The sequence below is a fragment of the Bos mutus genome, chromosome 24 (assembly GCF_027580195.1).
Source record: "Bos mutus isolate GX-2022 chromosome 24, NWIPB_WYAK_1.1, whole genome shotgun sequence".
NCBI classification, from domain to species: Eukaryota; Metazoa; Chordata; class Mammalia; order Artiodactyla; family Bovidae; genus Bos; species Bos mutus.
The window spans coordinates 12,333,423-12,347,234 of record NC_091640.1 but is presented as its reverse complement, the minus strand read 5'-3'; the positions used below and the strand labels follow the sequence as shown (position 1 = coordinate 12,347,234).

Sequence of the window (13,812 nt, the reverse complement as noted above, 5' to 3'; positions counted from 1 at the left end):
AATCTCTCAGTCATGTCCAACTCTTTGCGACCCCATGGACTGTAGCCTGCCAGGCTTTTCTGTGCATGGAATTCTCCAGGCAAGAATATTGGAGTGGGTTGCCATTCCTTTCTCCAGGGGGATCTTTCCGACCCAGGGATCAAACCCAGGTCTCCCACATTGCAGGCAGATTCTTTACCATCTGAGCTACCAAGGAAGTGCTCTTAGTGCAAAAGGGATAGTGAAAAAATAACTAAATGTTAGAGCTGCATTCCAAGATTCTTACCTGAAGAAGCAGCCCATAAACTCTAAAGAGGATATGGCATAAACAATCATTAGTTAACCAGAAACAGAACATTGTAAACCACCTCTTTGAGACAGAAAATGTGAAATCAGTAGCATAAGTGTATCCATAAGTAGAAAATGATCTTTAATTAAAAGAAGGTTTTCAAGCTGCTATAAAAAACTATCACTGACTGGATGGCTTATAAACAAAAATTTCTCATCATTCTGGGGGTTGGGACGTCCCAGATCAAGGTGCTGGTAGATTCCGTATTTGGTGGGGGCTTACTTCCTGAACCTTAAAGAACCATCTTCTCACTGGGTTCTCAGACAGAGGGAGAGGAAGGAGCTCTCTGAGATTCTTAAGAGCATTAATCCCATTAATGAGAGCTCTATCCTCATGACCCAATCAGCTCCCCAAAACCCCACCTCCAAATACCACCAAATTGGGGAATAGATTTCAACATATGAAATTTGGAGAGGGGTGGGGAAAATTATAAGTCTATCATAGAAACTCTGAAGGAATCACTAAACTAAAGGAATAGTCTAAACTATTTCGTTTGTTCAGGTAAGGCTTTGTAAATTGTCTTCTCTGAGCTGATGAGAAAGCTAAAGGATATAGAATATTTATGACCCAAGGCACTGAACAAATTGCCCATTCCCTGATTAATCAGTTTGAGGCAAAGATAACAAATAAGATTAAATTTGTGGGTGTTCTGTCATTTATCACAAGTTACAAAACTTCTCAGTTGAGGTTTTTTAATTTAATGGAAGGAGTTAGGGATCTTGGCTTCAAATTATTTGATTTTTATTTTTCAGTCTAGAAAATAACTCTTTAAAAATTATCTTTATACAGACTTAAAGTGCTATGGAAATTTTAAAAAATGTTATGAAAGTATAACATGATTTAGGGACATGTAAAACTTCTGTTAATTTAAATTAAAATAATTTAAAACTTCTAGTAATAATAGACGTGATAAAACGTCTGTCACAGGAGATAGTGATAGCTATTGTTAATCAGTTACAGGAGTGAATCAACATGCAAGGTCATTTGCTTTTTTCCCTCTTTTTAAATTTTACTTGTTTACTGAAGTAGAGTTAACCACAAGATTATATTAGTTTCTAGTGTAAAACATAGTGATTTGATATTTTTATAGATTTCCCCTTCTTTGTCCTATTACATACAGAACAAGTTCCTTTGTTTCACGTACTATCTGACCTCCACAAGCTTCTGATATATGAGATTGCAGCATGATTTTTGGGTTTTGCTCTGCAGTGGATTAAGCAAAGTTTTGTTCCAGAAACCCATATCCTGATTCCCTGCAAAGGATCCTGTGAACTGTGGAATTTTACCCTCTGGAGTCCTAGGATGATTTTACAGTTGCAGTACTTAACGTGAAGGGATAGGGGCGCCTCATCTAGAAAAACATTTTAGCACAGGTTTTATTTGTTTTTTTCCTACTCTCTTCCATGCAACACTTGCTGAAACACCTCTGCTCCACAAAATTTTCCTTTCTTTGCCCTGTACATTATTGTGTGCACTGCTTGGGCAGGTAATCTTATAGTAATTTGTTTTTTCTCCTCCCTCCCCAGAAAGACTGTCTTCAGAGACTTATTTTGGCCTTCTGCTGACTTCTTTAATGAAATAATTATAGATATGCAAGTGGCAGAAAGAAAAAAATCTGCTGGGCTTCCCTAGTGGCTCAGTGGTAAAGAATTCACCTGCCAATGCAGGGGACATGGGTTCGATCCCTTGTCCAGGAAGATCCCACATGTCAGGGGGCAACTAAGCCCATGCGCTGCAGCTACTCTGTGTGTGCTCTAGAGCCCGTGCTTTGCAACAAGAGAAGCCACCGCAGTGGGAACCCTGTGCCCCCCACTCACCGCAACCAGAGAAATGTCCTCACAGCAACAAAGACCCAGCACAGCCAAAAATAAATACATTAAAAAAAATAATCTGCCCATGAAGCCGCGGGACCAGGGTCTGCATTTTCCCTTTTGAGTTGTACTAACTGTAAACAGCCCTTTCAATGAATGCTCCCGCACGAGCTTCTCTAAGGAGAAGCAGTTTGTAAGTAGGCAGGAACGATGGACACGATCTTATTTCTATTATCTTGGGTCTTCATCAGCTTTGTCTGCCAGCAATGGCTAAAAACCAAACCTCCAAAGGGTTTAAATACTCAGAAGAAAAGAAAAAAAAGAAAATGGAGAAAGCACTATATTGATGATATATGTTCTCCAGTGTTTGCCTCATGCACTCTTCTTTAGAGTGGTAAAAATATTACCTGGTATAAATGTTCACCCATCTTTTGCCCCCAGACTTCTGTACTTAGAATAAGGTAAGTTAGCATGAGTACCGCCCCCTTCTGAAAAAGTCTTAACAGACTTGCCAAACGGTGTCTAAAATTAATTTTTACTGGAGTTTAGTTGCTTTACAGTGTTGTATTAGTTTCTGCTGTACAACAAAGTGAATCAGCCTTGTGTATATATAAATATGTGTCCTCTTTTTTGGATTCTCTCCCCATTTATGTCACCACAGATTACTGAATAGTGTTCTCTGAGCTATACTGTAAATTTCGTTGTTGTTGTTCAGTTATCTGACTCGTTGTGACCCCAGGGACTGCAGTGCACCAGGCTTTCCTGTCCTTCACTATCTTCCTGAGTTTGCTCAAACTCATGTCCATCAAGTTGGTGATACCATCCAACCATCTCATCCTCTGTTGTCCCTTCTCCTCTTGCCTTCAATCTTTTCCAGCATCAGGGTCTTTTCCAAAGAGTTGGCTCTTCATATCAGGTGTCCAAAGATTCTCACAAGTTATCTCTTTTATATTTAGTAGCGTATCTATGTCAATCCCAGTCTCGCGGTTCATCCTACCCCCAACTTTTCCCCCTTGTTGTCCATATGTGTTTTCTCTATATCTGTGTCTCTATACCATTTTTCTATATTCTACATATATGTGCTAATGTGCAGTATTTGCTTTTTCTTTCTGACTTGCTTCACCCTGTGTGACAGTCTCCAGGTCCATCCATGTCTCTACCAATGACCCAATTTAGTTCCTTTTTATGGCATCTTAAGACCCCAGGCGATTACTGATTTTAAAACAAGTGAAAATCACACATGCCATGAAAATAGATGCTATGGAAAAACAAAGCACTGTGAGAACTAATGACCCCAGAGCTTGCAGGTCTCCAGTATCCTCTATATCAGGTCAATTAATACGGAGGGGAGGATTGCACTGCAGGAACTGCCGCTGAATCTTCACAAATGAGCAGGAGGAAGCAGGCTCACCATGCTCACCTCCCCTCCCAGCGCTGACGCCAGCTCATTCACCATGCAGGCCAGGCAGCTGGTGTCAGAAGCATGGCTTTGTAAACATCTCTACTTTCTAAAAGAGAACATAATTCTGCTCCCCTGCTGTATTTCTTCACTTATAGCTGTCTGAATTGAAAAGGCAGATGTTTTATTTGGGGAATTGACTGCAAGGGTGATTGCTTTCAGGTGAAACAGTTAATAAATTAAAATTTAGGGAGCAGAGAAATCTACTTAGGGAGGAAAACTCTACCCTAAATGTGGGGAGAAAGAGCTCCACTTGTTGTTCTTGGAAAAGATCTGTGGATAATTACATAATTAGGAGAGGAGGAGGGCGGTGAAACAGTATCGATTAGCTGTCTAAAATTTGCCCTATTGCTAAACCTGAAGCCAGACATTTTGTTACTGAAATAAAACTTGTTGTACAAGGTTGGGGCCCCATGCAAAGGCAAGTACTATAGGCTGTGCATTGTACTTCACAGTGGCCCCAACCCCTGGGACCTCAGCTTCTTTTAAACAAAGTCTCTTTTATTTGAAAGCTTCTCTGCCTTAATCTTACCTCCCACCCCAGTCCCCTCAGCATCTTCCCCTTACCCTTTATAGAAAAAACATCCTCAAGAATAATCTTGACCCACCATTCGAGGCTTCATCCCCCACTTACTTTTTTACCCACTCCAACTTCACTTCTGTCTCTGCCATTTCACTGGATGCTCTTGCGGGAAAGCCCAGTGACCCTCCTCCCATAGAGCCTCTGAGCATCCTTCAGCCTTCACACCCTGAGACTGTGACAGAATCCCTCCTGACCACTCCCCCTTCCTGAAAACCCATCTTTCCCTGGTTTCCCAGAGCCCACATCTTGCCAGTGATGCCCCCATGTCTCTTATTCTCTCTGCATTCCAGCAACATGCTCAGAGTAGTTCTGAATAAATATTTGCTCCATAAATAAGAAATGGAGAGAGTGAGCAAAAGAAAGATTGAATTAACCTCTAAAGGGAATATGAGAGAGGGGGCCATGATCCATAGACAATTGTTTTGGAATGAAACTTTGGACACTGTGTCTGGATACCACCCACCCCTCACATTCACAGAACCCGGGGTAAGGGTACCAACAAAAGCCTCAGACCCGTAGATCTTTCATCATTTCATCAACAGCTTGGGCTTGTACCAGGAGAGGACTTGCAAGCCTGCCAGGGCACCAGGGCTGGTGTACAATGTCAAGTTTCTTCCACCCTTTCAGCCCACCTCTGCTGGCAGCTGCCCCAAGGACACCCCTCCGACCAAGGGTGAGGAGACAGCATCTGATTACACCCCTGGAGGGAGAGGCAAGAAAGAGGCCTGGGCAGGCTATGGAAGCCAGTTTGGGGATTTTGGGACAGGAATTTTGAGGACTGGAGCAAGATCTAAAGAAGAAGAATTGAGCAGGTTCTGGAGGAAAAGTCCGTTATCCTGCTAGGAGAATGTGTTAGGAAAAACCAGCAAAGGGGTCCCCTAATATGTCCGAAGCAAGGACCCAGGAGGGACGTGTGGGACTGGTCTCTACCATCTTTCGGCATTTTTACTGAGGAGGCTCCCCTTTAGCTGAACTTAGGAAACATCAGAATTGGGTTTAGAAACATAGAAAAGGTTCTTTTTCATCTGTCATGAGGGTGTGTATCTTAAAGACTCAGAGGTGCTCTGGAGGGCCCATGGTCTCTCTCAACTATGCCCTGGGTTTATATACATTTTATACTTTATATAATATTTTATATATCTTATATACATACATGCTCAATCTCTCAGTCGTGTCTGAGTCTTTGTGACCCCATGGACTATATATAGCCTGCCAGACTCTTCTGTCCATGGAGTTTTCCAGGCAAGAATACGGGAGTGGGTTGCATTTCCTACTCCAGGGGATCTTCCCAACCCAGGGTTTGAACCCACATCTCCTGCATCTTCTGCATTGGTGGGTGGATTCTTCACCACTGAGCCACCTGGGATGTTCTCTCACCCCATCCTGCCTCATATTTACACCCAAACTGTTCCCTCAAGATGGCTTCTACCAGAGTTTCTGGGTCCAAGTGTGTCCACTAAGCAAGCAGTCCAAGACAAAGGGGGCAGTGTTTGCCTTAGGCCAGCTGGGCCCCAGGAAAGGGTTACTCTGGGAATTCTGGGCAGAGAATATATATCCTATATATACTCTATTCCTATTCTTTTTAGTTGCTTCTCTGACTTTTTTTTCTCTGACTTTTTTTACATTATATCTTAAAATAAAATAATAGATGATGGGCAGAAGGAAGATACCAGACAACATTCAAGCAATATTGTTTTTACGCCCTGCTTGGAGGCTGTTCAGGGCCAAATGAAGGAAATTTTACAAGCAAAGGTTGTGGAAAAGAGATGGAGAACTTAATCAGACAGAGGTTTAATTAAAAACTAATGAAGTGAGGAAACTGGGCTTACCCAAGATGAAAATTATTTCATTGTCCGTTAGCCTGTTTGTTCATTATCTGAGCTGGTATTTTCAACTTACTCATATGCATCTAGAGAAAAATAATACTTTATTTAGCAAAATTAATCATGTATACTACCAACCTGCATCTATTTACACACGTACATTCATTCATTTCACATTACAGAATGGCAAAAATTGGGAAAGTTGTGAATGTTGTGTGTAATTTGATGCTGCTAATTATGAATATTTATGATGAAAATGCAAGAAAACGTCCATGTGTTAGACTTGAAAGAATCTGTGGACTTTGAAAATTATTCCTTTTGGGCATGGAAAAATGCAAAAACTCATGAAATTGCAGTCACTCTTTCTCCTTCTCTTCTCATCTCCAGCCACACAACCCTTGAATTATATGCCATTCTGGCCCTTAAATATATCAAGCACTTCTACACATCTGTGCTTCTGCACATGCTAGTCTATTTATCCTTAGACATTCCTTCTCCCTTCATCATTGAATAAGATTGTGCTCATTCTTCAAAGTATAGATCAAATGCACCTCACTTGGGAAGTCTCCCCGCCCCCCCCACCTCCCATTCCACCATCAGAATCAATCATTTCCTGTTGTTGCCACAGAGTATGATCTAACTTATGTTACTGGCTTCAAGTACCATTTGTGTTACTAGCTGAGTGATTTTGGCTAAATTTTGGTCCCTTAGTTTTGTCATTGGTAAATTGGGGGCAGTGATAAGTTATACCTCATGACGTCCTTCTGAGGTTTAAATTAACTATGAAAGAAAAATCGACGAAGGGTTTTGAAACAATATCCAGGATAATGTAAATGCCCATGAAATGCTAGCTGTTATTATAATATGCTTTTATTATAGCATATCACATAAATAGTTACAACATCTATTTGTCTATTCATTAGCTTATTGGAACTTTGCCTTTTTATTTCCAGTTCCTCAATGTTTATCACAAACTGAGCTTTCAACAAATTTTGTTGAATTGCAATACAGAAACCCTAAACTTCCTTAGACTAAATGTCTAGGCAGTGAGTTTCTTTGTATGAGTCAGCTACTGCATAAAGAAAGCACAAGTAGATGATTTTACCAAAATTGTAAAAATGTTTACAACTCAAAGGCCTGAGAAAATGGCTGATTTAACAGTTTTGATTATACAATAATTGTATTAAAGACAAAGTAGTAACGTATAACTCCCTAGTCAATGACGGATTGACAATGGCTCTGAATTATACACTATTTTACATTAATTGATATTGCATTTTTTCCACAAACATTTCTAGAAAACTGACTCAGGAAGGCACAGAGTCATTTGTTAATGGACAGTTTGTTATCTTGCAATAACAGACTGAAGACGTGAATGCCCCATATGGAGGTCTTTCTGGGTCAATTCAGTTCAATTCAGTCGCTCAGTCATGTGCCGACTCTTTGCGACCCCATGAATCGCAGCACGCCAGGCCTCCCTGTCCATCACTATCTCCCGGAGTTCACTCAAACTCACGTCCATTGGGTCGGTGATGCCATCCAGCCATCTCATCCTCTGTTGTTCCCTTTTCCTCCTGCCCCCAATCCCTCCCAGCATCAGAGTCTTTTCCAATGAGTCAACTCTTCTCATGAGGTGGCCAAAGTACTGAAGTTTCAGCTTTAGCATCATTCCTTCCAAAGAACACCCAGGGCTGATCTCCTTTAGAATGGACTGGTTGGATCTCCTTGCAGTCCAAGGGACTCTTAGCAATGGGTAATTTGAGTACCAGATATCTTGGTTCTATGGAAGCTATGCTCCATGTTAAGAAAGAGTACAAAATGCTTAGCTATACATGTAATACTTATATGCAAAACAATAATTGTATATAGCAGGGCAAGTGGCAAGGTTGTCCCTGTGTTTTAGTGGAAGAATAGAAGAGGACCTCGACCAGAATTTTCGCCAGCAGGCAGGAAAGGAATCAGGAAATTAAGCCACAGCATCATGAAAAAAATACATTGCATCATAAGCACAATTCCACTATCCCCCAAGATGCTTCCATGTTATGCCTGGTCCAAAACGTGTTGCTGATGAAGGAGTCTGCTGAGCACCATGCTTCCTCTCCCTCCCCACCCAGACACCAGTATTGTTGTTCAGTCACTCAGTTTAGTATCCAATTCTTGGAATGCATGCCAGCCTTCCCTGTCCTTTTCCAACTCCTGGAGCTTGCTCAAACTCATGTCCATCAAGTCAGTGATGCCATCCAACCATCTCATCCTCTGTCGCTCCCTTCTCTTCCTGCCTTCAATCTTTCCTGGCATCAGGGTCTTTTCCAGTGAATCAGCTCTTCATATCAGGTGCCCAAGTACTGGAGCTTCAGCTTCAGCATCAGTCCTTCCAATGAATATTCAGGGTCGATTTCCTTTAGGATTGACTGGTTTGATCTCCTTGCTGTCCAAGGGACTCTCGAGAGTCTTCTCCAGCACCACAATTCAAAAGCATCAGTTAGTTGGTGCTTGGCCTTCTTCATAGTCCAAGTCTCATGTATCTACATGGTGTATCACAAAAAAAGAGGAGCATTCCATGTTTTGTTTTCAATGAAAAGTCACTGAAACCTGTATCTGCTGCAGTGATGGTGTTTGCTTCTTCAGTCGGGGAAAGCTCTGGGTTAACAGAAATTTGTACACTGGTATCTGTCTATGGTATGAAATCAGAGGCTTCTTTGTGGAGGTCATTTACTTACTGGAAAACTGGAAACTAACTAAATATCCTACAATATAGAATTGATCCATTGGTGGCGGTTAGTTGCTAAGTCATGTTCAACTCTTACAATCCCATGGACTGTAGCCTGCCAGGCTCCTCTGTCCATGGGATTCTCCAGGCGAGAATACTGGAGTGGATTGCCATTTCCTTCTCCAGAGGATCTTCCCGACAGGGATCAAACCCAGGTCTCCTGCATTGCAGTCAGAATCTAGTTGATCTGTAATATATATATATATATATATATATATATATATATATATAAACTATATATAAACTAGGATCTATACAGAAAAAGATTGTACAAGCATTAAATATGAATATATATGTTTATTATCATGGAAAGGCGTTTAAAATGTTAGGTGAGAGAAAATCAGTTGTCGATTGAAAAATGCTACAGAATTTATGGTCTATACGTATTTTATAGGAAAAGCTTGGAAATATATACAACAGAAGCCAATAATTGTTATCTCTAGGTAAAAGGATTTTAGGTAACTTTTTCTATTTGCTCGTCTGCATTTTCTCAACTTTTCTATTGGTGTATTATTTCTGTAATGAAAAAATATGATAAGTATGTAGCATACCAACAAAAAGAAAAGTGTAATTCATTTAATATTTTATTACATAACCTGGATATAGACACAATTTAAACTGTGGGTATTTTTAAGTTCCTTTTTCTCCACTTTTCATTCACAACTCACCCCTCCCCCCGCCACATCCACTATGTAAGGGAAACACTATACTAGATTAAGCACACTAAATGAGCAGATGTGGATGAAAATTCTGCAATAAATTCCATGTGCGGAAGCGATGGAGCAAATCTACAATGGTGTATGGGCCAATTCAAGACTCAATTAACAGAAAATTTGCAATCTGGTCAAAATAAATGTTCAAATAAAATGGTAATAAGCCTTACACTGTCTCGTAACTAAAAATGAAATTTCATAAAAGAGAAGGAATGTTTCAAAATTTCAACTTTCCTTCCAACTCTCAGTAGGGCCAGAGAATAATTTTAATGACCACACACAGCTGATATTTGATAGATAAATTTAATCATGCCCCTAACTCTGTCATGAAAGGAAGTGGTACATCTGTGGCCCTGGGTCTAGTGAGCTGATGGAAATCAGGCTTCAATCCACTCACTCATTGTTAATCACTCACCCAGCATACATTGAAAGCCTCTGATGGGCACAGTACCATTTTACAGTCCGGAGGAGGATTAAAATCACGACCATGGTCATTATCATCAAGGAATTTTGAAAGAATCTGAAATTCACACATGCAACAGTTAAGTGGCAATGGAGAAGTATATGTTCTTATACATCCAGACAACTGGTGCAGACACGTAGCAAATGGCTTATGGAGATGTGCAGGGAAAAGGAACTCTTACTGAGAACAGACTTGCGGACACAGCGGGAGAAGTAGAGGTATGACAAATTGAGAGAGTAGCGCTGGTATATATACACTGCCGTGTGTAAAATAGATAGCTAGGGGAAGCTGCTGTGCAGCATGGGGAGTTCAGCTTAGTGCTCCATGGTGACTTACAGGAGTGGAATGGGAGGAGTGGAAGGGAAGCTCACGAAGGAGGGGGAATGCATTTACTTGTAGCTGACTCATACTAACATTTTCTGTCTAAATTCTTTTTTAATCAGAAGTTTTTCTTTAATTAGATCCACTTTTTAAAGTAGTATTATCTTAATCAGAAACAGATGGTTGTATAAATTCATACTCTTCTTTGTTAACAATTAAAAAAAATCTTTTCTTAATATGAAAAAGCAAAAGCAACTAATAGTTAAACTTCAAAAATTAATTTCAAACAACTGGAAATTATAAAAAGGCATGCTTTTTTTTCCCCCTTGATAACATCATTAAGCAAACTGTGATATTAAAATACCTTGGTCAAGGGTTTACTTATGCCACAAGGCTATCTCGTGTTACATCCCAAAGAACCAAAAAGAGAATAATTACACATGGACAGATTATATAGGTGAGAATATTATGTGCTATATTTGTAAATTATTTCTTGATTCTGTAAAAATGCATGGGAGTGGAGCTTCAAATTTAATGCAGACAAAGTTTGAATCTTCTCTTGGACTGTTGGATTGAGAGGTAGGAAAAAGGTATGTAGGGATAAAAAGTAATGTAAATAGCTGACTTAGAGATAAAATATTTACTGTGTTATGCTTTATTTATTCATTAAAAATATTTATTGGAAGTTTGCCATGACTATGGAACTCCTCCAGTGTTGCTGATGCTTCTTTGGTGCCCTATATACAACTTTATTATTCTATTTGTCACATTATGGCATTTATTTCTCTCCCTCACCAATCTCAGAGAAGGCAATGGCACCCCACTCCAGTATTCTTGCCTAGAAAATCCCATGGGCAGAGCCTGGAAGGCTGCAGTCCATGGGGTCGCCAAAAGTCAGACACGACTGAGCAACTTCACTTTCACTTTTCACTTTCATGCATTGGAGAAGGAAATAGCAACCCACTCCAGTGTTCTTGCCTGGAGAATCCCAGGGAAGGCAGAGCCTGTGGGCTGCCGTCTATGGGGTTGCACAGAGTCAGACACCACTGAAGCAACTTAGCAGCAGCAGCTCACCAATCTATACATTCTTGGAGGTCCTATGATACCCTCTACCCCAGTGAAATGCTCAGTATATAGTAGGAGTTGAAGGATTTATTCAACAAATTAGGTAAGAGACTATAGAAAGTACATTTCATTGGGCTATAAAATTAAATCTTCAAAATAGTGTATATAATATGTTTCTGAATCAAGACATTGGAGGAGAGACCTTTAAATATTTTTAGAGAACATCAAGTGATTAAGTCAACATATACAAGCTACTCTTATGTATTTGTTAAGTATATTCACCAGATTGTTTTCATATTAGCATTTCCATGTGGAAGTTGCAGGAGAGAATTAAAAATACAGAATTGTGTTTTCATTAAATTTTTCTTAATCTAGTGCATATTTGGTAATATTTTGATTTTATAACCATCAGTGCGATGAGATGGTTAGATGTCATCACCGACTCAATGCACAGGAGTTTGAGTAGGCTCCAGAAGTTGGTGATGGACAGGGAAGCCTGGCATGCTGAAGTCCATGGGGTCGCAAACAGTCAGACATGACTGAGTGACTGAACTGAACTGAATCATCAAAAAGACACATTAAGCATTCACGTATTTGTATTCATTTTATAAACATATTACATACAAACACACATATATGTGTCTTAAATTTTTTTTTCCATTCGCAAAGCCATTTTCACATTCTTTAAGGAAGGATCATTCTATAGATCACCAGAGAAAGAAAACATACTCCTTTTACCATGTTAGTTCCTTTTAAATGATTGAATTGCATCGATGGTAAGAAGAAGTTGTTTCTGGGATACTGTCCAAAACAGACCCAGTTACCTTTTAACTTATCACCTTTTAAGGGGCTTGCCAAAAAGGATGCTGGCTTTTGACAGAATAGCACTCTCAGATTTCTTAATCCCAACCTCTACAAAAATTTATTGCTTCAAGTTTTTGCTTATTTTTCTTTTTTTTTTTTTTTTATTCTTAATTTTATTTTTAAAAAAAAAATCACATGCTCCCCATCCTGAACCCTCCTCCCTCCCAACCTCCCCATACCATCCCCCTGGGCCCTCCCAGCGCACCAGCCCCAAGCATCCAGCATCGTGCACTGAACCTGGACTGGCATCTCGTTTCATACATGACATTTCACATGTTTCAATGACATTCTCCCAAATCTTCCCACCCTCTCCCACAGAGTCCATAAGACTGTTCTATACATCAGTGTCTCTTTTGCTGTCTCGTACACAGGGTTATCGTTACCATCTTTCTAAATTCCATAAACATGCGTTAGTATACTGTATTTATGTTTTTCCTTCTGGCTTACTTCACTCTGTATAATAGTCTCCAGTTTCATCCACCTCATTAGAACTGATTCAAATGTATTCTTTTTAATGGCTGAGTAATACTCCATTGTGTATATGTACCACAGCTTTCTTATCCATTCATCTGCTGATGGACATCTAGGTTGCTTCCATGTCCTGGCTGTTATAAACAGTGCTGCGATGAACATTGGGGTACACGTGTCTCTTTCCCTTCTGGTTTCCTCAGTGTGTATGCCCAGCAGTGGGATTGCTGGATCATAAGGCAGTTCTATTTCCAGGTTTTTAAGGAATCTCCACACTGTTCTCCATAGTGGCTGTACCAATTTGCATTCCCACCAACAGTGTAAGAGGGTTCCCTTTTCTCCACACCCTCTCCAGCATTTATTATTTGTAGACTTTTGGATCGCAGCCATTCTGACTGGTGTGAAATGGTACCTCATAGTGGTTTTGATTTGCATTTCTCTGATAAAGAGTGATGTTGAACATCTTTTCAAGTGTTTGTTAGCCATCTGTATGTCTTCTTTGGAGAAATGTCTATTTAGATCTTTGGCCCATTTTTTGATTGGGTCATTTATTTTTCTGGAGTTGAGCTGTAGGAGTTGCTTGTATATTTTTGAGATTAGTTGTTTGTCGGTTACTTCATTTGCTATTATTTTCTCCCATTCTGAAGGCTGTCTTTTCACCTTACTAATAGTTTCCTTTGATGTGCAGAAGCTTTTAAGTTTAATTAGGTCCCATTTGTTTATTTTTGCTTTTATTTCCAATATTCTGGGAGGTGGGTCATAGAGGATCCTGCTGTGATGTATGTCAGAGAGTGTTTTGCCTATGTTCTCCTCTAGGAGTTTTATAGTTTCTGGTCTTATGTTGAGATCTTTAATCCATTTTGAGTTTATTTTTGTATATGGTGTTAGAAAGTGTTCTAGTTTCATTCTTTTACAAGTGGTTGACCAGATTTCCCAGCACCACTTGTTAAAGAGATTGTCTTTAATCCACTGTATATTCTTGCCTCCTTTGTCAAAGATAAGGTGTCCATATGTGCGTGGATTTATCTCTGGGCTTTCTATTTTGTTCCATTGATCTATATTTCTGTCTTTGTGCCAGTACCATACTGTCTTGATAACTGTGGCTTTGTAGTAGAGCCTGAAGTCAGGTAGGTTGATTCCTCCA

The 13,812-nt window shown here is 39.9% G+C and overlaps 1 long non-coding RNA gene across 1 annotated transcript in view; it reads right to left on the bottom strand.

Moving 5' to 3' along the window:
* The window catches only part of LOC138985353 (uncharacterized), a 48,765-nt gene that overhangs the window by 17,538 nt on the left and 17,415 nt on the right, over positions 1-13,812 (bottom strand). Inside the window, exon 2 of the long non-coding RNA XR_011462427.1 lies at positions 6,011-6,090. This is a non-coding gene — a long non-coding RNA (uncharacterized lncRNA). The remainder of the gene's footprint in view (positions 1-6,010; positions 6,091-13,812) is intronic.